Source organism: Saccopteryx leptura, chromosome 4 (genome assembly GCF_036850995.1).
Source record: "Saccopteryx leptura isolate mSacLep1 chromosome 4, mSacLep1_pri_phased_curated, whole genome shotgun sequence".
NCBI lineage: Eukaryota > Metazoa > Chordata > Mammalia > Chiroptera > Emballonuridae > Saccopteryx > Saccopteryx leptura.
This window is the reverse complement of record NC_089506.1, coordinates 63,097,577-63,123,401: the sequence shown is the minus strand read 5'-3', so window position 1 is coordinate 63,123,401 and position 25,825 is coordinate 63,097,577. Positions and strand designations below refer to the sequence as shown.

The following is a 25,825-nucleotide window of genomic DNA, read 5'->3' as shown; positions in this document are numbered from 1 at the left end:
GCATATATTTTAAGAATTATTATGTCTTCTTGATTCAATGTCCCCTTAATCATTATGAAATGACCATTTTTGTCTCTGAGTACTTTTGCTATCTTGTAGTCAGCATTAATAGATATGAGTATTGCTACACCTGCTTTTTTTTGGATGTTATTTGCTTGGAGTATTGTTTTCAAGTCTTTCACTTTGAATTTTTTATTTCTTGTTGCTTAGATGTGTTTCTTTTAGGCAGCATACAGTTGGATTTTATTTTTTAATCCATTCTGCTACTCTGTTTCTTTTTATTGGTGAGTTTAATCCATTTATATTTAGTGTAATTATTGACACTTGTGGGTTCCCTATTGCCATTTTATAAATTGCTTTTTGTTAGTTTTGTATCTTCTTTTATTCTTCTATTTTTCTGTCATTTGTTTTGTTTGGTTGTATTCCATACTTCTTTCCTCAGTTGCTACCTTTTTTAAGTCATGTGCTTCTGTGGTGGTTTTTTCAAGGGTGGTTACTGTTAAGTAATGAATGAGTACCTACCATGTTCATTGTAGTACACTATCTTATGAGTGTTATTGCACTCCATTTTCCTTTGCTACTATTAATCTACATCCTCTCCCCCCCCCCTTTTTTTGATGTCACAAGTTTAAATTTGGTTTTATTGTGTTCTTGGTGAAGTTTTTACTTGTGGTTTTGTTTTGTTTTGTTCTTTGTATCTGGTTGGAAATTCTCCTTTAATATTTCCTGGAGTGGGTGTATTCTGATGATAAATTTTCTCATCTTTTCTGCATCTGTGAATGTTTTTATTTCTCCTTCATATTTGAAGGATAGCTTTGATGGGTATAGTATTCTTGGCTGAAAGTTCCTCTCTTTTAGGGCTTTAAATATTGGGGTCCACTCTCTTCTACCTTGTAGATTTTTTGTTGAGAAATCCGATGATAATCTAATGGGCCTTCCTTTATATTTTGTATTCTTCTTTTCCCTGGTTGCCTTAAAAAAATTTTATTTGTCATTGGTTTGTGCCAATTTCATTATTATGTACCTTGGAGTAGGTTTGTTGGGGTTAAGAAAACTCAGTGTTCTGTTTGCTTCTTGAATTTGAGGCTTTAGTTCTTTCCATGGGCTTGGGAAGTTCTCGTCTATTATTTGTTTGAATATTTTCTCCATTCCATTTTCTCTCTCTTCTCCCTCTGATATAGCTATTATTCATATGTTAGTCTTTTTGATGGAGACAGACAGTTCCTATAGGGCTTTCTCATTTTTTAAAATTTTTAGTCTCTCTCTTCTTCTCTCTGTTGTGCCTCAAGTAGCTTGTCTTCTATGTTCTATTAGGTCTGTTCTATTAGCTAAGCTTGTTACCTCGTTTTTCAATTCATGAATATTGTTTTTCATCTCTGTTTGATTTGTTTTTATAGTTTCAATTTCCTTGGTAATATTTTCTTTGTGTTCATTGAGTTGTTTTCTGAGCTCCCTAAATTGCCTTTCTGTGTTTTTTTGTATATCTCTGAGCATTTTTAGGATTTCTATTTTAAATTCTCTGTCATTCAGCTACAAGGTTTCCAATATATTCAATTTTTTCTCTATAGATTTTTTCTCATCTGTCTTAGCTACATCTATGTCTTTTGAATCCATGATATTTAAATTCCTATTTGTAATGGCTTCTGAGGGTGGTTCTGTTGATAGCATTAATGAGAATTAATAAAGAATAAAAAGTAAAGAAAATAATGGAAAGAAAAAAGAAAGAAAATTTATTATTTCCCTCTTTTTTTCTTCTCCTCTCCCCTCTTCCTTGAGAAAATATTGTGATGAACTGTGAATTATATTGTGCTAAATGGAACAAAAACTACTGTAATGGAGAACCTTAGTTGGAGAGAAGTAATAAGGGGGCAAAAAAAGAGGTAGAGACCCACAAAATGCAAAAAAGAAAAAAATTTGGGTCAAGAATAAAATTATTTGCTTGTAAGTGATGGTCGACTAAGATATATAATGAGAGAGATAAGAGGGAAACAGGGAAAAGGAAAAAAAATTACTATTGTATTAAGTGGAGCAAAAATTTGGTAGAATGGAGAGCCAGGGTTGGGAGGAATGCTAATTAGTTAAAAAGCAAAGTCAAAAGCACCCAAAATGCCACAAAGAAAAAAAATTTGAGTCCCAAATAAAATACTTTGTTAGTGATTGATGATTGAATGAGAGGAAAAGTAAAGGAGAAAAGAAAAATCTCATAGAAAGGGAGAAAAAAGAAAAAGGAAAAGAAGAAAAAAGAACAAAAAGAGAGAGTTAAGGGTTTTGGAGTATAACCCTCATAGAGAGAAAGGAAGAAGAAAAGAAAGAAAATGGGAGATGTAACACTTATGGGTAGTGTAGTTCAAGAAGGAGAAAGAATAAGATGGGCAGAGAATAAACGGACCAAGGTGGAAGAGAAAAAAATAATAAAAACAAAAAGATGAAAGAAGCACAAAAAAATGGAAAAAGTTATAAAGTCTGTGGAGTTTTCTTCAGTATGAGAGGTTATCTTGTTGCTTTTTTTCCCTCTCCTTCTTCCTGATCGATGACTCTGTACCCCAGGCTCTGCCTCTGTGGCATGCTTAAGTAGAGATTTGCAGTTATTAAGTCTCTATGGCAAAGTAATGTATTAGACTTCAGTCTCATTGGTAGTCGAGGCTTGTTAGCATTTGCAGACTCTGAAAATGAGAGAGTCTCTTTTCCTAGAGCCTCTCTCCTCATCTCTCCTTCCTGAATTAGCAGCCTGATGACCCAGCTACGAGCTTACCGCTGCCTCTACCTAGAGAGTAAAAGGCTCAAAGAGCTGGCAAATCTCCACTCTATCCCCACTCTGTGCAGGGCTCTGGTTAAGGCTCTCTCAGTCAGAGCCGCCAGCATAACCAGGCAGGACTGGGAACCAATTGCTCTCAAGGTGCCTTTCTATGAGCCTCCTGGTGTGTCTAGTATGCCCCAGCACTCTGTGGAACCACTTTCCCCAGGCTTTTTGCACTTTGTAACCTGTTTTGGCTAGGAAGATGCCCTAGTCGCTGCCTGCAGAACAGGAGGTCTTAAAAGCTTCCAAGTCCCTCTTTTTAACTTATAGCCCTGAGTATGAAAGCTCGGCCAATTAGAAGTTGCCCCCACCCCTACGTGCATAGCAAGAGGCACTAAAACATATCATACCTCTTGTCTTAGATCGCTGAACTGAGAGAGATCTTGTCAGTTAGAGCTGCGTAGGTCAGTTGGGAGGTGAGCAGACTGTGGGTTAAGCTAATTTCAGTGACTGAATCTGCAGATCTTCTCCAGAGACAGACTACAAGCTGCTTGCATACTCTGCCCCCTAATGCTTTTGCATTTTTTTCTTCCCAGGGATATTAGCTTGAATAGCTGGGTGAGGCGCCCTGCCTGCCCAGAGAAGTTTGGGTGAAGGGAAGATCACTTTTGTGCACTCGCCAATGCACCGCTGTTAAGGGTGCAGGGACCACAATGAGACTCTGGTCACAGCCCACGCAAAGGTCTCTGACTCTGCCCCTCTGTCTGGAAACAGGGTACCCACTTCCGGGCCGCTAGGAAGAACCTCTCGCATACTATCTGTGCTCACCAACCAGGATATTGGGGTTAATGGCGGCTTCTGCTCACCCGTCTTTTCCAGGGTTCGACATGGGCATTAGTTTGTGTTGGCTGAGTCACTGCAAACACACTCTTTCCTTGGCTTGGATGTCTGTGCCTCAGCCTGACTCTCTCCACACCCTTAGCCCTCTATTTCAGCTCCAAGTGAAAGCAGCCCTTGCTCAGGTTAGTGAGGAAGGCAGAGTGTTTCTTTCTCCATCTTATTTCCTACAGGGTTGATTATGTATTTAGTCAATTTTTCGCTTGATCATACCTTTGTTTTCAGTGTATGGGACTTACAGACACTCCAGGGATAGATTTTTCTGTCTCTGGTTGAAGAACTTGTAGAAATTTTGGGGAGATTTATTGGTATCACTCTTCATGACTCCATTTCTCTGACATCACTCTCAAGAAAAGTTCTTTTTACAAAAGAATAAGTGACCTGAAATATAAACCTCATTTTTTCACATCTGCATAAGACTAACACTTCCATGGTGTAGTGGATTTTCACAATGCTTTTCTAAAATTAATAATCAGTGGCTTCAATAACAACAAGTGCCAAAGGTTCACATAGTCAATATGCATCCTATGACCAAATACAGATTCTCTACCATTGTCATTCTAGCAGCTTTTTTTTGTGTGTGTGTGTGTACTTTTCTGAGGTTGGAAACAGGGAGGCAGTCAGACAGACTCCCGCATGCGCCCAACTGGGATCCACCCGGCATGCCCACCAGGGGCTGATGCTCTGTCTATCTGGGGCATTGCTCTGCTGCAACCAGAGCCATTCTAGCACCTGAGGCAGAAGCCATAAAGCCATCCTCAGAACCCAGGCCAACTTTGCTCCAACGGAGCCTTGGCTGCAGGAGAGGAAGAGAGAGACAGAGAGGAAGGAGAGGGGGAAGGGTGGAGAAGCAGATGGGCACTTCTTCTGTGTGCCCTCGCCAGGAATTGAACCCAGGACTCCTGCACACCAGGCCAACGCTCTACCACTGAGCAAACTGGCCAGGGCCTCTAGCAGCTTTTTTTTTTTTTTTTTTTTTTTTTTTTGCTGGGTACCAAATTACTTTATTTGAAGGAATGGTACAAATGAAAGGACATAAGTGGATGATTTGGTACAAGTTTTAGAAAAGGTAAAGGTAGCTCCAACATGCACATACACTGCTTTGGTGACCAGGGAAGTCACGCTGTGGACATGGGAAGCCAGCCTAAGGCTTAGCTGTCTCCATCTCCCAGGGTGTGTTTGTCAAAGAGATACTCTGCCATGCCTGTTTCGGGGGCCCCCAACCTGCGCAAGTTGGTTATGTGGTCACCCAGTTCTTTGATGAATTTCACCTGCTCATCCAGGTAGTGAGTCTCAATGAAGTCACACAAATGAGGGTCATTTTTGTCAGTGGCCAGTTTGTGCAATTCCATTAGTGACTGATTCACACTTTTTTCCAAGTGCAATGCACACTGCATTGCATTCAGCCCGTTTGCCCAGTCGTCGGAGTCCGGTTTCTTGATGTCCTGAAGGAAGATGCGGCCACCACGCTGGTTCTGTAGCTTCATCAGTTTTTCAGCATGTTCCCTCTCCTCATGAGATTGGTGAAGAAAATATTTGGCAAAGTTCTTCAGAGCCACATCATCACGGTCAAAGTAGTAAGACATGGACAGGTAGGTATAGGAAGCGTAGAGCTCCAGGTTGATCTGGCGGTTGATGGCAGCTTCAGAGTCCTGGTGGTAGTTCTGGCGCACCTGCGAAACGGTGGGGGTCGTCATGGTGGGCGGCTGAGAAGAGGCGGCTGGACGGCGCTGGAGCTGTGGCGGTGGCCTTGGGACGGTCTGAGGACGATGTGAGGCGGTGGCGGAGGAATGAATCCGGGCGGCCGGCTGGGATGGGGGGGAAGTCGAGCGCCGGGTTCCGTTCAAGCACTGTTGAAGCAGGAAACCCCAGCGACTCCGGCGAAGACTCTAGCAGCTTTTTTTAAAGAGGAAATTTTTTGTGCCACAGAGGCATGGTCTTGTTGCAGCACACTGGAAACTTGAAAATCTCTTCTCCTAATTGGCTGTCACACAACTTGCATATCAACACATAACTGTCTCACAATTGTCCTTCTGGGTCTATGATCTTAAAAAAAACCACAGCATGTTCTGCAGCCTGTTCTTATTAAAGAGAATTTTCTTGCTTTGGTGGCACATTCTGAACTAGAACAATTTCTAATCTCTTATTAAATAGGTCAGGATAGTAGCCCTGTATACTCTATATACTGCCTCTCAAATCCAAAGAGGTGCACAAATATCTTCTTTTCAGCATTAAAAGTCAATGTTTTAGGGAGTAGAAGAAATTTTATAATATAAAGAATGTTCCAAATTATCCAAAATCTAGTACCCATAAAAATGATCAATTTTTAATCCTTTTAAACATCTAAGAAATCATGTTGACACTCCGGCAAGCATGGTATTTTACTAAAGAATTTAAGGTTCTTGCCACTTTCTAGTCATCAGTGCAAAAAAAAAAAGTATAATATCATTAACACAGAATATCACTATGATTAAGAATCCTACAGAATATATTACTTTCAATAACAGAAAAGCAAAAAGTGTCCTGCAATAGGACAATGAAGATGCACTGCTGAGTTTACATTGTAAAGATTTTTTTAACCCTTGTTAATGGGTATCAAGAAAAAAAAAATCACTTAACTGAAACCTGCATACAAAATGTCAGAAATTGTATTGATCTGCTGTGGATAAGATGTACTTGATCCAACAACATTTTTGTCTCTCCAGTGATTCGTGTTATTATACTCTTCTGTTTTCTGTTAAGGTTTGAATGGTGAATTACAAAGAACATTGATAGATATAAGTCTTTTGCATATTTACAATCATTGATTTTGATATCATTATGTAAATCTTTCTAGAATGTGTGATTTTGGGGGTTACATATTATCTTGGCCAGAGAATCCTCATACAAAGGTGCAATGTGTGAACCAATGTGATGTTTTCTCTATATGCTATGTATATCTATCCTCAGTAGATAATTGAGGATTGAAAAATTAACATACAGTGTCCAAGGACACATTAGATATCTCCTATGTGATAAACTTTGTTTAAAACCATATATTATTTGGTGTTTATATGAAACTCAGTATTTCCATTTAAAAATATTTTTAAATTTAATCCATGAAAAATTGAACAACTTATGTTTCATGAAAATGACATCATTTTATTTGCCCATTTTAAACTTTTGAAAAATCAATTCTTTCTGTTGTTCTAACAAAAATCTTTCTGTCAAACTTGACTACATTTTGGTAAAAGTAAAGTGAATAAAGGGGAGTCATATAGAAGATAAAGTCACTGAAATATAAAACAGCATGGAACTAAATTTGTTGTGTAGTTTATAGGTCATTGTAATAAACAACATGAAATGAGATGGAAAGACAGTATATAATTATAAGCACAAGGGAGATAGGATCTGCTTTTAATCTTTTTTTTTTTTTGTATTCTTCTGAAGTTGAAAATGGGGAGGCAGTAAGACAGACTCCTGCATGTGCCCGACAAGGATCCACCCGGCATGCCCACCAGGGGGCGATGCTCTGCCCATCTGGGGCATCGCTCTGTTGCAACCAAAGCCATTCTAGTGCTTGAGGCAGAGGCCATAGAGCCATCCTCAGTGCCTGGGCCAACTTTGCTCCAATGGAGCCTTGGCTGAGGGAGGGGAAGAGAGAGACAGAGAGGAAGGAGAGGGTGAGGGGTGGAGAAGCAGATGGGCGCTTCTCCTGTGTGCCCTGGCCGGGAATCGAACCTGGGACTCCTGCACACCAGGCCGATGCTCTACCACTGAGCCAACCAGCCAGGACTTGCCTTTAATTTTAAAACAATTATAATAGCTCCTGCATTAAGAAGAAATAAAAAAGAAACAACACAGAAGAAGAGTTGTACTAAAAGGATTATGACAAAGTTACAGGATAAAAATGATGGTGTGTTGGTACAAAGGGTAGTATTGAAGGTGATGGGTATTACTTAGATTTTATTTATCCCTTATATTTTAACGTTTACATTAATTATTACATATCATCAACAATTTAAGAAGAATAATATCTAAATAATTTGGTTATATTTTTATTTTCCTAAATCTTTTTTTTTTCCTTCCTTTGTATTCCTCTGAAGCCGGAAGCGGGGAGAGACAGACAGACAGACTCCCGCATGCGCCCAACCGGGATCCACCCGGCACGCCCACCAGGGGCAACGCTCTGCCCACCAGGGGGCGATGCTCTGCCCCTCCGGGGCATCGCTCCGCGTGACCAGAGCCACTCCAGCGCCTGGGGCAGAGGCCAAGGAGCCATCCCCAGTGCCCGGGCCATCCTCGCTCCAATGGAGCCTCGGCTGCGGGAGGGGAAGAGAGAGACAGAGAGGAAGGAGCGGGTGGGGGTAGAGAAGCAAATGGGTGCCTCTCCTGTGTGCCCTGGCCGGAAATCGAACCCGGGTCCCCCACACGCCAGGCCGACGCTCCACCGCCGAACCAACAGGCCAGGGCCTATTTTCCTAAATCTTTACAAAATCATTATTATTATAACTATAATTAATACTTGAAGATAAATTACATGTACTTTATATGTTTTCATCCTTGCAATCAAATGCTGGAATAATATAGATAGCACAATTTATTTTCTTTAGTATTTGCTTTTATGTAATGGAGACCTTACAGATGAAATATCCAGATGCATTTATTTTACTGTAGAATTATTAAATATTATTTTAATTGTGTTTTAATGCTTGTGAACTCTAATAATATAAGATTACTGATGCAAAATGGCTGTCTATATACACAATTTTAAAGATGCCTATAATAAGTTATTTTTCAAATCATTTATAGAAAACCATTTCTACATTTATGAATGCCATTAATACAAAATTTGTTAAAAGTTTCTGGTAATTAAATAGTTAATTGTCTCTGTACAGTGAGTTTACTGTATTATAAAGCTGTTTCAGATATTTGAATTTCAGTCAGAGAGCAAAGGAACAAATTTCTAGTTTCTTTGAAACACACTAAAATGTTCAAGTTAATTTACTTATTTTTTCAACATATTTGGAAATTCCATGTTAACTCAATACTTTAAATTATAATTTGTTCTGCCTAAGTATGTAAATATTTTTATGCAAGTAAGCTTTTACAAAATCCTCAATTTGCTATTTATTTCTTCCTGCTACAGTGTGTTTGTAAAGTCATGATGCACTTTTGATCAGTCACAGGAAAGCAACAAAAGACTATAGAAATGTGAAATCTGCACCAAATAAAAGGAAATCTCTCCAGGTTTCATACCTATTCAGTGTAGTTTGATGTGGTCTCACACACAGATTTTTTAGGGCTCCTTAGGTAGCTATCCCTTATAGCCTCTACAGACTCGTCACTGACTGATGGCCTACCAGAACAGGGTTTCTCCACCAAACTGCCGGTTTCCTTCAACTGCTTATCCCACTGAATAATGTTATTCCTATGTGGTGGCGCTTTCTTACAAATGCACTGATATTCATGTTGCACTTTGGTCACATATTTGAATTTAGTGAGCCACAGAAACACTGAACTTTCCTCTGTACCATTCACATCTCGACTGGCATGGCCATGGGCTTTTCCACTGTATACACGGTGTTACGTTGTCTGCGCAGCTCACATGCTGCCGCATCATCCTACAGAAACTGGGAGGGTTTTCCTTTTATTTGGTGCAGATTTCACATTTCTATCGTCTTTTGTTTCTTTCCTGTGACTGGTCAAAATGCACTATGACTTTATGGACACACTGTCTTTGTATATTACCCCATCCAGATGAGAACTTGTCATTTAGTCCAGTAGAAAAACTTATAAAAAATTTCCAGATATGCTAAAGAAAGCTTTTTATAGTAGAGGTGATTTAAATTAGTAATAATTTAGTACTTTTTTGAGACTATATGGAGCTAATTAGAGCTTTTTCCCACAAATGATTTTTATTCCAAAAACAATACACATTGACTGATTAAAATGCCTGAGAAGCAGAAATAGAGATATAATTTTCATTAGAGGATATTTCTTTTTTGCTTTGACCTCAGATTAAATTTCTGAAAGAGTAATACTTCTTATTAAAGATACTGGGTAAGGCTAAATGATAGTACTGGCTTCTAGAACTCAAATAATAATTGTGTATTTTTCTGGTAAAAAATATATTTTATAAATGATATTGAATTTAATGAATCCAGACATTCATTTATTTCTGTTAGTTTAGCATTAAAATGAAAAACCTTGGATTTTTTTTTGCTGAGGTGAAGCTCACATAACATACAATGAACCATTTTAATTTAAACAGTTCAGTGGCATGTAGTACATTCATAGTGTTATGCAGTTACCATGTCTCTGTAATTTCAAAACTGTTTCATTTCTCCAGAAGAGCATTCAGGATCATTAAGTAAACTTCAATATGACTCTCTACATCATAAACTGAAGCAACTGTTTCTTTCAGTTATTTTAATAAGTGTTGTCATTTGTAAGAAACAGGAAACATCCGTTTGTCGGGAGTGACTCCATTTTTTTTGGTCCGGAGTTCAGATCAGAGAGATTTCTGAAGCTGAGAAAATGATTTGAGTTTTGATAGAGGTTAATCTATAAAACTCTCACCTGTCTGTGTCGCTTCTTTCTCTGTGCATAAAAATTGTCCCCTTTGGTGTTATCATATGCTACAATTTATTCACCTTGAATGAAAGATCCTTAAAATTTTTAGAATTTTCACCCCAGATAGGCGTATTTGTATTAAGAAGGAATATCAAATTGTGTTAGTACTGTTTACAAGAACTAAGTTGAGATACAAAAGCATATCTAATAGAAGAGTAATAGACAACTTTGTTTTTGCTACCCTCGTGCCAATGCCCATATATATATTATTTCTCTTTCTAGTCTGATTGCTGTGGCTAGGATGTCTAGAACCATGTTGAATAAGATTGGTGAAAGGGGGCACCCTTGCCTTGTTACTGATCTTAAGGAAATAGTTTTTAACTTTTGCCCATTGAGTAATATGTTGGCTGTGGGTTTGTCATATATATATTTGACAATCCTGGATTTAGCTGCTATGTATGACTTCACTTAGTGAAATAAGTCAGTCAGAGCGTGGACTAATAGCTATAGAATAGGACTAACAGCTGTATAATAGAATATAGAATATAGAATAGGGAAGGGAGGTAGAGTAATAGAACAAAAAAGGACAAAGCAAACAAACTCCTGGACACAAACAACATTGTGGAGATTGCTAGGGTGAGGGATGGAGGTGGAGGAAGGATATAGGGGTGATAAATGCTAATGGTTGAGGACTTGACCTGGGGATGAACACATATGGTGTACAGAGTTGTGTTGTACAACTAGGCATCTGAAACCTGTATAATTATGTTAACCAGTGGTACCAAAATAAAATAAAAATATTTTTTAAAAAAAGAGTCCTCTTAGAATACAAAGCAGATTGAAATATTCTGTTTCCTTGTATAGAATAGGATCCCACTCTCAATGCAACTTTCCTTCATCTTTTCTTTTTTGTCTTTAGGCTCCTGCATGTAAGCCTGTTTCTGGAAGGGATGTTCGTAGCTTCAAACTCTACTTAGAACACAGCTTCTCCATTTTTAAATGCTTTTATTAATGGGAGAAATAATAATTTTTAATAACAGTTTTCAATTTTATTTTAATCAAATCATGAACTATTTTTACACTTAGTGATTTTGTTTTACCAAATAAATCTTTCCTTACATGAAGTCATGAAGATATTTATTTGAGTTCAGATGTTTAAAAAATTGCTAAATTCTGCATCCTAACTGAGAAGCAACAGACATTAGGTATGGTCTTTGAAGAAATAGTTTAATTTATGATATTTCTTTCCTAAGAAAAGCACACTACATAACTTTTTTTTGGCTCAATTGAATAACCTGCAAAGTCAGTGTAACAAAAATGTCAATATTTATTTTTTATTTTTTATTGATTTTAATTTGTTGTATTTACATAGATTCTAGTGTCGCCCCAAATGCATCCCCTCCTCCCCCGTATTCCCTTCAACATCCCCCTTACCCCACTCCCCATAGTGCCCTCCCCATTTCCCTTCAGGTTTATCCCATCTTATCATCACCTTTCCCTCTGTCCTCTTTTCCTCTGGTCCTTTTGATCTCTCCTCTGTCTCAATTCCGTTAGTTCACTTAGTTCATTGGATTCCTCAAATTAGTGAGGTCATAAAATATTTTTTTCCTGCCTGGTTTATTTCATTTAACATAATAGTTTCCAGATCCATCTATGTTGTTGCAAAAGGTAAGATTTTTTTTTTCATGGCCCCATAGTATTCCATTGTATATATGTACCAAAGCTTTTTAATCCACTTGTCCACTGACGGACACTTGGACTGTTTCCAGATCTTTGCTATTGTGAACAATGCTGCCATAAACATGGGGGTGCATTTCTTTTCTTGAATCAGTGATATGGTGTTCTTGGGTTATATTTGTAAAAGGAGATGGTTGGGTCAAAAGGCAGTTTTATTTTTAATTTTTTGAGGAATCTCCATACTGTTCTCCACAATGGCTGCACCAGTCTGTGTTCCCACCAGCAGTGCAAAGGGTTCCCCTTTCTCCATATCCTCACCAGCACTTATTATATGTTGTTTTGTTAATGTGTGCCATTCTGACTGGTTTGAGGTGATGTCTCGTTGTGGTTTTAATTTGCATTCCTCTATTGATTAGTGATGTTGAACCTTTTTTCATTTATCTATTGGCCATCTGTATATCCTTTTTGGAGAAGTGTCTATTCATTTCTTTTGCCCAATTTTGATTGGATTGTTTATCTTCCTAGTGTTGGGTTTTACAAGTTTTTAAAATAAATTTTGATTATTAACCCCATATCAGATGTATTGTCTAATATGTTCTTCCTTTGTGTAGTTTGTCTTTTTGTTCTGTTCATATTGTCTTTAGCTGTGCAAAAGTTTTTTTTTTTTTAGTTTGATATAGTCCCATTTGTTTATTCTGTCTTTTATTTCACTTGCCCATGGAAATAAATCAGCAAACATACTGCTGCAAAAGATATCTGAAAGCTAACTGCCTATGTTTTCTTTTAAGAGGCTTATTGTTTCACCACTTACATTTAACTCTTTTATCCATTTTGAGTTTATTTTTGTGAATGATGTAAGTTGGTGGTCTAGTTTCATTTTTTTGCAGGTAGCTGTCCAATTTTTGGACACCATTTGTTAAAGAGGCTGTCTTCATTTTATGCTCTTACCTCCTTTGTCAAATATCAATTGTCCATAAAGGTGTGGGTTTATTTCTGGGTTTTCTCTTCTGTTCCATTGATATATATGCCTGCTCTTATGCCAGTACCAAGCTGTTTTAAGTACAATGGCCTTGTAGTATAATTTGATATCAGGAAGTGTGATATCTCCCACTTTATTCTTCTTTTTCAAGATTGCTGAGTCCACTCGTTTTTGTTTTTTGGTGTTTTTTTTTTTGGTTCCACATAAATTTTTGGAATATGTGTTCTATTTCTTTGAAGTATGTCATCAGTATTTTAATTAATATTGCATTGAATTAAAAATTTTCTTTGGGTAATATAGACATTTTAATGATGTTTATTCTTCCTATTCATGAACATGATATATGTTCCCACTTGTTTATATCTTTCTTGATTTCCTTTATCAATGTTTTATTATTTTCAGAGTACAAGTCTTTTTAATCTCCTTGGTTAAATTTACTCCTAGGTACTTTATTTTTTTGGTTGCAATAGTGAAGGGGATTGTTTCCTTAATTTCTCTATCTGAAAGTACATTGTTGGTGTGTAAAAATGCCTCTGATTTCTGAGTATTAATTTTATATCCTGCCACCTTGCTGAATTCATTTATCAGGTCCAGTAGTTTTTTGAATGAGACTTAAGGGTTTTCTATGTACAGTATCATGTCATCTGCAAATAATGATAGTTTTACTTCTTATTTTCCAGTTTGGATGCCTTTTATTTCTCTTTCTAGTCTGATTGCTGTGCCTAGGACATCTATAACTATATTGAATAAGAGTGGTGAAAGCGGACACCCTTGCCTTATTACTGATCTTAAGGGGATAGTTTTAACTTTGCTCATTGAGTATGATGTTGGCTGTGGGTTTGTCATAGATGGTCTTTATCATGTTGAGGTATGTTCCCTGTATTCCCATTTTGCTGAGAGTTTTGACATAAATGGGTGCTGGATTTTATCAAATGCTTATCATGTGGTATTTTTGTTCTTCCTTTTGTTTATGTGATGGATCACATTGATTGATTTTTGAATATTGTACCAGCCATGCCTCCCCAGAATAAATCCCACTTGATCATGATGTATGAGTTTTTTTTTATATATTGCTGGATTTGCTAATATTTTGTTGAGGATTTTAGCATTTATATTCATCAGGGATATTGGCTTTCTTTCTTTGTGTTGTCTTTGCCTGGTTTTGGAATCAGATTTATCCTTGCTTCATAAAAGGAGTTTGGGCATCCTCCTCTTGAATTTTTTGAAATAGCTTAAGAAGAATGGGAGTTAGTTCTTTTTTGAATATTTGGTAGAATTCACCTGTGAAGCCATCTGGCCCAGGGCTTTTGTTTTTTGGGGGTTTTGATAACTGCTTTGATGTCATTTGTTGTAATTGGTCTGTTTAGGTTTTCTGATTCTTCCAGAATGGTTTTTGAAAGATTATATGTTTCAAGGAATTTGTCCATTTCTCCTAGGTTGGCTAATTTTTTCACATACAGATCTTCATAGTATTTTCTTACAATCCTTTGTATTTCTGTTGTGTCAGTTGTTATTTCTCCACTCTCATTTCTAATTATATTTATTTGGGTCCTCTCTCTTTTTTTCTTGGTGAGCCTGGTTAAATGTTCATTGATCTTGTTTACTTTTTCAAAGAACCAGTTCTTGTTTTCATTGATCATCTCTATTGTTTTCTTAGCCTCTATATCATTTATTTCCACTCAGATTTTTATTATTTACTTCCTTTTACTTACCTCTGGGCTTTACTTGCTATTCTTTTTTTAGTTCTTTTAGGTGCAGGGTTAAGTTCTTTATTCGAGCTTTTTCAAGCTTCTTAAGGAATGCCTGTAGTGCTATGACCTTCACTTTTAGTACTGCTTTTCCTGTGTCCCATAAATTTTGAGTTGTTGTATGCCCGTTATCATTAGTTTCTAGGAATTTTTTTACTTTCTTCTTTGATCTCATTGTTAATCCATTCGTTATTTAATAACGTGCTATTTAGTTACCAAGTGTTTGAGTATTTTTCAGTTTTTCTGTTGTGGTTGATTTCTGGTTTTATGCCATTGTGATCGGAGAAGATGCTTGATATAATTTCAATTTTCTTAAATTTGTTGAGACCCCTTTTGTGCCCTAACATGTGGTCTATCCTAGAGAATGTACCATGAGTACTTGAAAAGAATGTATATTCTGTTGCTTTTGGGTGAAAAGTTCTGAAGGTATCTATTAAATTCAGTTGATCTATTGTGTCCTTTAAGTGTGAAGTTTCTTTGTTAATTTTCTTTCTTGAGGCTCTATCTAGTGATGTTAGTGGAGTATTGAAATCCACTACTGTTATAGAATTACTGTTGATCTTGCTCTTTATATCCATCAAAGTCTACCTTTATATATTTAGGTGCTCCTATATTAGGTGTGTAGATATTTATAATGGTTACATCTTCCTGTTGGATTGCTCCCTTTATCATTATGTAGTGACCTTCTTTATCTCTTAATATAGCCTTTGTTTTAAAGTCTATTTTGTCAAATATAAGTATTGTTACCCCAGCATTTCTTTCATTTCCATTTGCATGAAATATCTTTTCCAACCTTTTACTTTCAGTCTATGTGTATCTTTTGTTTTGAGGTTGGTCTCTTGTAGATGGTACATGTAGGGGTCTTGTTTTCTTATCCAGACAGCTACCCTATGTCTTTTGATTGGATCATTTAATGCATTTACATTAAAGTTATTATTGATATATATTTATTTATTGCCATTTTATTCTTTAAAACTACACTCCTCTTTTACTATATTCTTTTCCCCCTTTGTTCTGTTTACAACAAGCCCCTTAATATTTCTTGCAGCATTGGTTTGGTTGTAAGAAATTTCTTGGATTTTTTTTTTTTTTTTTTTTTTTGGTCTGGGAAGCTTTTTATTTCTCTTTCAATTTTAAACGATAGCCTTGCTGGATAAAGAAATCTTGGTTGTAGGCTCTTGTTCTGCATTACTTTGAATATTTATTGCCATTTCCTTCTGGCCTCAAGTGTTTCTGTTGAGAAGTCAGATGTCATCCTTAAGGGGCCTCCTCTGTAGGTAATAGACTGCTCTTCTCTTACAGCTTTTAGTATTCTTTCTTTATATCTTTACTTTAATATTTTAATTATGATGTGTCTTGATGTAGATTTCTTTGGCTTTCTCTTTTATGGATTTCTTTGTGCTTCTTGAGCCTGTGTGACTTTTTCCTACATCAACTTAGGAAAGCTTCCAGCTATAATTTATTCAAACAAAGTCTCTATTCCTTGTCCTTCCTCTTCTTCTGGAACTCCTGTGATGTGAATGTTATTTTTGTTCATGTTGTCACAGAGCTCTCTTAGAGTTTCCTCTCACTTTTTGAGTCTCTTTTTTTGTTCTTGTTCTGCTTCTGTGCCTTTATCTTGTCCTCTATCTCACTGATTTGATCCTCAGCTTCATCCATCCTGCTTTTAATTCCTTCCATTGTAGTCTTCATTTCTGATATTATATTTGTCATTTCTGACTGACTCTTTTTTATTATTTCAATGTCCTTTTTTATACTTGCTATCTTTTTATTAGATACTCATTATGTCCATCTATTTTTATTCTAAGATCTTTGAGCATCTTAACAACCATTGTGTTAAACTCTGCATGTGGTAATTAGTGTATATCTGATTCATTCAAGTCCCTTTCTGGGGATTTCTCTTGATTCATTTGGGTTGCATTTCTTTGGCTTTCCATTTTGCCTGTGTATAAGAAGAGTGGCCACAGAAGTCCAATGGGTGTGGCCTCTGTGTTCCTTAGGTGTGGTCTGTCTGAAGTCCTGCCACCCCCTCTGCTTCTGCCTCCCATGTTTGGTTAAGGGCACTGCTGGCACCAGCCTGTTGCAATATTCGGTGTGGTTTCCGCCTCTGCTCTGTGGGCAGGGCTGTGTTCACTGCCTAAACTACAAGCCCTGGTGAGCCTCAGCCTTCACCCGATCCACATGGGTGGGGCTGCACCCATGTGCTGGGTGGAGGCTACCAGCTTTGGCACATTGGGAAGGGGCTGCGCACCTATGTTCAGCCCTCAGTCTCCACCATTTCCCAAGCTTTGCCCACCCCTGCAGGAAGGGCTGTACTTCCTACAACCACAAGCCCCTGCTCTGCAGGCAGAGCTGCACATCCATGCTCAGCAGCTGTATCCTCTGGTCCCTGGCTTTCACCCCGCCTCCAGGGGCAGGACTGCATTCGCATTGCTTTTGTGTGCCCCTTTTGCCCCATGGCTGCCAGGTAGGACTGAGCTCCCACTAGGCCTCAGTCATGGCCAGCCAGTTTCTGCCCCCACCAACGGGACTGTGTTTTCATGCTGCCAACTGCCCTCCAGCTACCATTCAGCAGTGTGGGTGGGGGCAATGCAGCTTAGATCTTAGCACTCAATACTTTATCTCTGATGGCTCCTTCCTTTTAAGCGACTCTGCACTGAGTGCAGCAGGAGTGCTTGTTTGGCTGGTGTCCTGCTTCCCTTTGTTGATATTGGTTGTTCTAGGGGAAATATTCACTTCAGATTTGGGGAGTGACTCAACCCAAGGGTTAGGGTAGCTGTCCCTCAAAGTGTTTCTTCTTGTGCCTCCTAGATTACACTCTCTTCCTGCTACTTCAGTTCTCTGATCTTCCCCTGTCCCCCACAGTCCCTGGTGAATGGTTGTGAAATAAGTGTTTTGCTCAGTCCCTTTAAGCAGAATCCTGGGTCTTAGAAATCTATCTCTTTCTCACAAACATTATCCTGGGTGTTTTCGCATCTAAATTCTGTCTGTAAGCCTCTTCTATTCTCTGGGGCTGCAGGCTGGGGCTTTGTTCCTGGGGCCTAGGACCCTCCCCTCTCTGCTAAACTCATTTCTCACCACACTAGTCCCTCCAGGCTGCCATTTGCTCCAGGAAGCTAAGCAGCACTCTCCATGTTTCTGCCTTTCCTTCCAGTCTCAGTGTGGCTCCTTCAGTGATCCTTGGTTAAAGAGTTCTTTTAATTTAGCCCATAGTTGGTTTTTCTAGGTGATAGTTTTTAAAATTAAGTTGTAATCCACTTTGGTCCTGGGAGGTGGAAGTTGGTATGTCCACCTACTTCATCGCCATCTTGCCTCCCCCAAATGTCAACTTTTAAATTTGTTGTGGATCTTTCATGTTTTAATGTTTGCAAAATTCTTATAACAATGAATGGCATGACATGCTATTGTTTTTATTAAAATGATTCAATTTATTTGTCTTAATTGCGTGATTGATTGATTAATTTTAATGACAATTATTTTCTTTGTGCACCCATTATAATTACTTAACTAATATCTACCTTTAAATATTTACATATATATTAAATATATTCATATAGCACCCTGCACCTTTCTCTGCTCAAGTGTGATCTTTCATGTGATTTCATAATACTGATGCTTAATTTGCAAACAAAATTCAATGGTTTTGCTGAATAATTCTGATCCCAGGTTATAGTTTCTTTTCTCTTATCTTTTATTATAAATCCTTTTTTATTTATAAGAAAATAATAATCTTATAGATTAAAAATATATTTTATCATGATTTAATTAATAAAAAAATTCCCAGATTGATTGACCATTCCTGTTTCTTCTCAGTGTGTTTTATAATGGCACATAAAATTGAATGTTAACATGTCTTGTTCAGCATTGTAAAAATATGTGTCTGTAAAGGCAACGTCAATGGTTAAATAACTAGAATATTTTTCTTATGAGCTATGTGTCCTATATCATAGAAAAATATTTTATTTCTTAAGCTATTATCCTCATTTGAAAACCAGTAATAAAATTTTTTATATATTACTTGCAATAAGTACTATACATATTACATATTAAAGACATAGAATGGTTCTTAGTAAGATATACAGAATAATTTTTGACTATGTTATTATATGGTTCTGATATGATTTCTATGGCATTTATAAATTATTTAAGTATTTCTCTTAAATATATTTTATATCACTGAAGGTTTATCATACAGCAATTTTTAGTTTTGCTGATTCAAAAATAGTGCATGTGAATTTTTTCTGCTACAGTTAGCCTGTTAGTAGATAAAAGAGCTTTTGATATAATCTTCTAAAATTATTCTTCTATTTTTTATCTTATACAATAAAAGAAAGACAAATTCTAGCATGATTATGTTTCCACTGGTACTGATCTATTCTTGAAAACTGGAATATTGTCTTTTGTTTGTGTGTGTGTGGAGAGTTATAATTGGTGTTCAGAAAAATAATCAACACAGAGTTGATCCAGATATCTGGATTAACAACATACACAATTCTTTGCATTATTTCTGTGCTGAGTTAAATCTCTCTGCTGATGTTCTGCTATTATTAATTTATTTCTTGATATTTTAATTTCTACCATTAAAAATTTTTATCTGTATCAACTTCTAATCTCATGTATATTGAACTAAAATACAATCAATTATACCAAAGATATTGAAAACACATTGAAAACCTTGATAAAAAAGTTAGCATTCAAAACTCAATAAATTATAAAAATTATTTATATTTGTGGCATAAATCAAACCATGAGTTCACCATGGGCTAAATAATTACTAAATACTTTGCTGACTTTGAAAATCTTCAAATGCATTTTTATTTTATTTTATGTGGAATATTATTGCTTCTTACACATTTTATACATGCTTGATCCACTTATATTTTATCAGTACTAGAAATCTAACTTATGTCATTTAAAATAGTTTATATTATGCAGATGTATACATGTGTGTATGTATACATACCATCGATGTACATACATAAATCATACAGCATGCAATATTTTGTTATTTCTTTGATGAACAATGATCACAGCATAAGATTGTTTTGTAAGACACATTCTACTTACTTGTTTCATAAGGTCTTACAAAATGTCAATAGCTAGCCAAAATAAGAATATGGTATTATATTTTCAAATGGCTTGATTATATTTGAGATAACATGATGCTTCCTAATAATCTAGCAATTAAAACAATCAATAAAAAATAATGCGCTTTGAAATTTTTTATACTACAGAACACAGTTCTATATTCTAATACTTTATTTTGGTTATCATTGAGTATATCATTGAACATATGCTCTCAACATAGTTTTGTAAATACTTTTTTGAAAAATGAACCTTTTTCAATTAAATAATTATTTAAATTTTAGTTATTTTCAATCCATAGTAGTTTTATTTTAATATTTTGTTATTTATTTAAATGATAAACAGGTGAATGACTGACAGGAAAAACACAAATTTTTATAGCTAATAGTGCATGGTAATTTCTCTATTAATATAAAATATTTTTAAATGTTTACATTAAATTTCATATGCACCCATTTATTCATCAGATGCAAGTCATACACTATACTTTCTAATGATTTTAAAAGGCAAGTTAATGGTGTCATTTGTTTATGGAGTTCAATGTCTAATCATTTTATAAATACTTATTGACTAATCTCTATGAATGAAAATCTATGCTAAAAAAGTAGTAGAAAATATAAGCCTTCAATAAATGGAAACATAGCTACCTATTGAAGAATGGTAGTTGGGAGGTAGAGTTAATGAAGTATAAAAAAAAGACAAATTGATGTAAATATGGCTATAAAGTGTCTTTAAAATACATTTTTTATAAAAACTTATACCATTTATTTTTATTTTTCAAATGAATTTATTGGCATGACACTGGTTATCATAATTATACAGGTTTCAAGTACCCAATTCTACAACACATCTCTGTACACAGTATTTTGTGTTCACCTCCCCTACAACCTTCTCTACCTCCTCCTATCACCACTTGTCTGTGTCCAGGAGTTTATTTTCTTTCTGTTCTTTTCTCTTAATTCCTTCACCTTCCTCCTCGCTACCTTCACCCACTCAACTGCTGTCTGTCTGTTTTCTGTCTATGAGCCTGTCTCTATTTTGCTTATTAGTTCATTTTGTTCATTAGATTTCACATATGTGCAAAATAATATGGTACTTTCTTTCCCTGACTTATTATAATGCTTTCTAGGTTCATCCATGTTAGTCTAAAGCATAGATAAATCTATAAACCAAATTGAATTACTTATTGGTGTATTATGTGTATGTGTTTGTATAGGTGTTATTAGTTTTGTTCTAAATCATTAAAACAATGTCTTGTCACATTTACAACAATTTTACCTATAAATTGTATGATTTCCAGTGGGTGACTATAATTTAAAAATGTATTTCCCCATTCTGTGATAGATGTTGAGAGACAAAATGTGTTGATATAAAAATTAGCTGACTATGGTTGGAGCAAGAAATTCCATTTTACTGGAGTCATTGATGCTACTAACTTATGAATTGCAAATGGAAACAAATTTTACTCATTCAGTATTTTTCTTTTGAATACTGTCATACATTTTCATGAGTTATATTTTTATATTGGCTGCATTTTTGTAAATGTTTTCTATTACAAAAGATATTTATGAAAATATATTATTCTTGCTAAGCCAATTCACCAGCAAATTAAGATTAATAACAAAGCAAAGTGATGATAGTGAGTTTTAGTTCAAGTATTTCATTTAACATTGTTTTCTTGGCAGGCATCTACATTTAGTATAACTACAGAGAATATTCTTAGTTTACAACTTATTTTTATTTTGTCAGGAAACTTTCTCAGGCATGAGCAAGAAATTATTTCAGATTCTGTCATTCCTACTCTCCTCACCTAAAATTCAACACTGGGTGTTAACTTGAACCACCTCTTTTGCTTTGATTTTGGTTTGATTTATTAACTGTAGATTTTATATTTTCAGTCATGTTCAGACCTGTTTGAATATTTTAATTTATATATTTTTTCATGATATATAATATATGTTGTACTCTAACAGTGGCAATACATATGTTAGTAATAAAAAATATAATATTGGTTGTATAAAAATTATTTTTTAAATATAGATTTTATTTTATGTTTTCTTCTTTGTTTTATTAAATATACAAGGTTGATAAGTGCGATAATATTATGAGTTTTAATTTTTATATCTTTTGAATCTCTATAAAATGTGTCTCCTCATTATAGCATGCATCTTATTAGTTTTCTCTTATTCATCACAATCTATTTCATAGCCTTTTTACATTTAATCAACAATTATGTTAATGACCAATAGTACAAGAATGTGAGATGTCCAGGCAAGTTTTATATTTTCTCTTCTAAAAAAAAGAACATACAACTTGCTTACTTTTCATATTATTATAAAGAAAGAAATAAAAGCATATATAGAATACTTACTGTATTCCAAGCTCCTTTAAAAACACTTTTTAAATATTAGTTCATTAAACCATCATAAAATACAATATAATTTACTCATAACATTTATTTTAAATATTAAAAAGTTGGAATACAAGATTAAATATATTGTAAAAAATGACACATTCAATGGCAGAATTGAAAATTTAAGCTTGAAATTCTGGCAAAAGAATTTGGGCTTGCAATTTTAAGCTATTGAGATAGCCAGCCTTCAAGATGTTTTAGGCAGTGATTGCCTTACCTATTCATTCCATTGTGTAGTCTTCTACACTGCATTGGGGTTGGTTGTCTCCAAATGTGCAATGTAATAGGAGTCTAGGTCATTAAAGCATTTGAACTTGAAGTTTTGTTGCTAGTTTCCATGCTGAGGTAACATGCAGTTCGCCCCATAGAGAAGTCAACAAAAAAGAGGTAATGGCCCTGGCCGGTTGGCTCAGCGGTAGAGCGTCGGCCTGGCGTGCGGGGGGACCCGGGTTCGATTCCCGGTCAGGGCACATAGGAGAGGCGCCCATTTGCTTCTCCATGCCCCCCTCCTTCCTCTCTGTCTCTCTCTTCCCCTCCCGCAACCAAGGCTCCATTGGAGCAAGGATGGTCCGGGCGCTGGGGATGGCTCCTTGGCCTCTGCCCCAGGCGCTAGAGTGGCTCTGGTCGTGGCAGAGCGACGCCCCGGAGGGGCAGAGTGTCGCCCCTGGTGGGCGTGCCAGGTGGATCCCGGTTGGGCGCATGCGGAAGTCTGTCTGACTGTCTCTCCCCGTTTCCAGCTTCAGAAAAATACAAAAAAAAAAAGGTAATAAGGTTTCAAGCTAACTGCCTAAACCAACTTGCTAAATAGGTCAAATTACTCCTGTGTGACTTCTGTAGAAATTAATACTCTAGATGCATATATACCTTAAAAAGAATGTAGTACAGCTGATATCTGTTGTAGTGTCATTGAAAATTCTATCTAGAACCTCCCAGTAAACCAACACTAAAATTCCCAAACTACATGAACTATATAAGACAATAAATACTTATTGGTGTTTTTTTCTTTAATTTGTTTTGTTTCTGGTTCCCAAGTTTTATTCAGGTACTTATACCAAATATTTCAAATGAATGAGTTTTAATACTCATTTTTTCTTCTTTATTCTGGTTAATATGGATGAAATGAAATGTGAAACTCTGTTGTTAGCAACTACGTGCAACCAGTCATATAGATTCTTCTTCTTCAAATGTATTTTAAATAACTTTTAGTAAAAAGCTCCTCAGAAGTTACAGTGATCTTGTTCTTCCTCCTTTTAATTGTTACAGCGCTTTCACTGAGATACCCAGCATTCCCATTCACATTGATTCTCTCCTGAAGAATTCTTTCCTAAAGAAACTTCTCAAAATTGGCAACATTCATAATTCCATCTTCTATAGCATAGGTGCAGTCAAGGTTAAATTTCAGAACCTACTTCTTTTTTATCTCCCATTTCCCAAAAGCTTTTTCACAGGCATCATGATGGCAGCAAAGGCAGAAAGGGTAATTCTTGTTGTTTTAAGCCAGCATGTTCAGAAGAGATGTGTTAAACAACAATATACAATATACACTTCTGAACTTTTTTTCAAAAACTCACTAAATTTAAAAATAAGTACAGAATAAACTTGTTTCTATTGCTAAAATAGAGGCTGGGAAACAAGTCTTTATAAAATTTCATTCCTTCTAATGACACATCTCACTCCGGTTAACAATTTATACACTTTTATCAAATAGTTAGAAACGTATGGATTACATATGAAAAATCTCATTTTTAACTAATTTATCTAATCAGTTTTTAAAATGTTTTATTTACTTTATTGAGGTGACATTGGCTAATAAAAATTTATAAGTTTCAAGTGCACAGTTCAACAATACATCATCTAGGTATTGCATTGTGTTTTTACCACCCCAAAGCAAATCTCCCTTCATCGCCACCTACCTCCACTACCCTCCTTCACCTACCCCCACCCCACTTTCTCTCCTGAAATCCTCACCCTGTCATCTGTGTCTATAGTTTTCTTTGCTTAATCCCTTCGCCATTTAAGTTGTATAATATTATAAGAATAAAGCTTGTACTAGGTAAACTATATTGCATTAACATTATAGAAGTTACACAAAATATAATACGTAGCTACCTACAAATTTTAAGAGATTTAAAATATAAATGCAAAATAACATGTTATGGAAAGTCTAGAAAAAAAAAAAACAAAAATTATGAGGGTATATAATCTTATAAATATTGCTTATAACTTAATGGTATAAGAAAATAATTTTGCTATACTTGGATCATTTCTGCAAGTGTTATTTTTCTTTAAAAATGTAACTCTTAAAAATATTTATTATAAAATTATTAAATAACTACTAGAAAAATATGATAAGTAATTACTAACAATTCTCTTGAAGTAGTACACAAAAGGGATATTTTTAGAATAATCAGACTGTTTTAAATAAAACGGTTAATTGGGATGTCATCTTAATTGGGACTTTCCCATCTTATCAAATCAAGCCTAATAACACTCAATTGTAAGGGCAGGTATTTAATTGCAATAGTAACTCTAGATAATTGGGATGCCTATGAGTGATCAAGGGTTGCTTATAACAATCTGATTTCTAGATATTATGTCTTTGTAGGTATCTCCTGCTGTGCTCCTTTATTTCCTCTGCAAGAATGACCTCTTCACTGTTCAAATAACTGCTGCAATTTGGGTTCCTATTTGTTTTTAATGATATGGTAATTCTAAATAATTATTTACTATATAACATGACTACATTTTATATAGGGTCAATTTATTATTAATTAGTGTTTCCAACTGGATATTAAAGCCAATAAAAACCCATGAAATTAATTATCACAAAACAAATATGTTCTAATACATTAAACTACAAGAGATAATTATTACCTCTGGATATCTAAGGTGTAATAATTCATGTTCTAAAAATAAATTGCTTAGTTTGAAAACATTTTATTTTACTGCTTTCTTAAAGAACCATTTAGAAGTTGTATGAGTTAGAAAATATTCATTTTTATTATATTTAATTATTTGATTCTAATTAAATTATTACAATGATGCAACAAATAGAATTATATTTCTTTACACTTAGAATAGAAGCTTGCAAGTCTATCAGCTAGATAACATTTTTTTATAATTGAAATTATTCTTAAGGAAAATTCACTTTTTTACATCTTAGATTTTTTGGAATATATTTTTAAGTTTATTTAATGTTGATATTCATGTTTTTCTTTTTAAAACAATATATATTTACAACTAAATTTGAAAATTTTGAAGACTTATGAAAAATACATACTGATTTATGGTAAATAAAATTATTTCACAATTAAAGTCCTTGGAATTTTGTACTTAAATTTTTAATAAGTTGTGTTTAAATAGAAATTTTAATAAATTAAAAAAGAAAAATTTAGATACCTTATTTTTCTAAATAAGAACCATAATAAAAATAATAATAAAAATTATTTCAATACACAGCCACAAAACCCAGCACAAAACCTTCTTGCTTGCAGACCTCAGCATTAAGTTTCCTGGCAACTGACTCAACAAACAGGCTTGTCCAGAATCTATAGCCAGGCTGGTGAAAAATATACCTGCTGAATGAAGCCAGTGTGTAAAAACTAGAAGAGTTAAATTAACTACCTTTTCAAATGCACAGACACCAATGCAAGACTACAAGGATCATAAAGAGTCCGGGAAACATAGAACTGTCAAACAATATTAAGCTCCATTTAATTGATCCTAAAGAAATA

General features: G+C 35.3%; 1 pseudogene; it reads right to left on the bottom strand.

Annotated features, from left to right (window-relative positions):
* Positions 1–4,605: 4,605 nt before the first annotated feature.
* LOC136404387 (ferritin heavy chain pseudogene) lies at positions 4,606–5,522 on the bottom strand (annotated as a pseudogene).
* Positions 5,523–25,825: the final 20,303 nt, after the last annotated feature.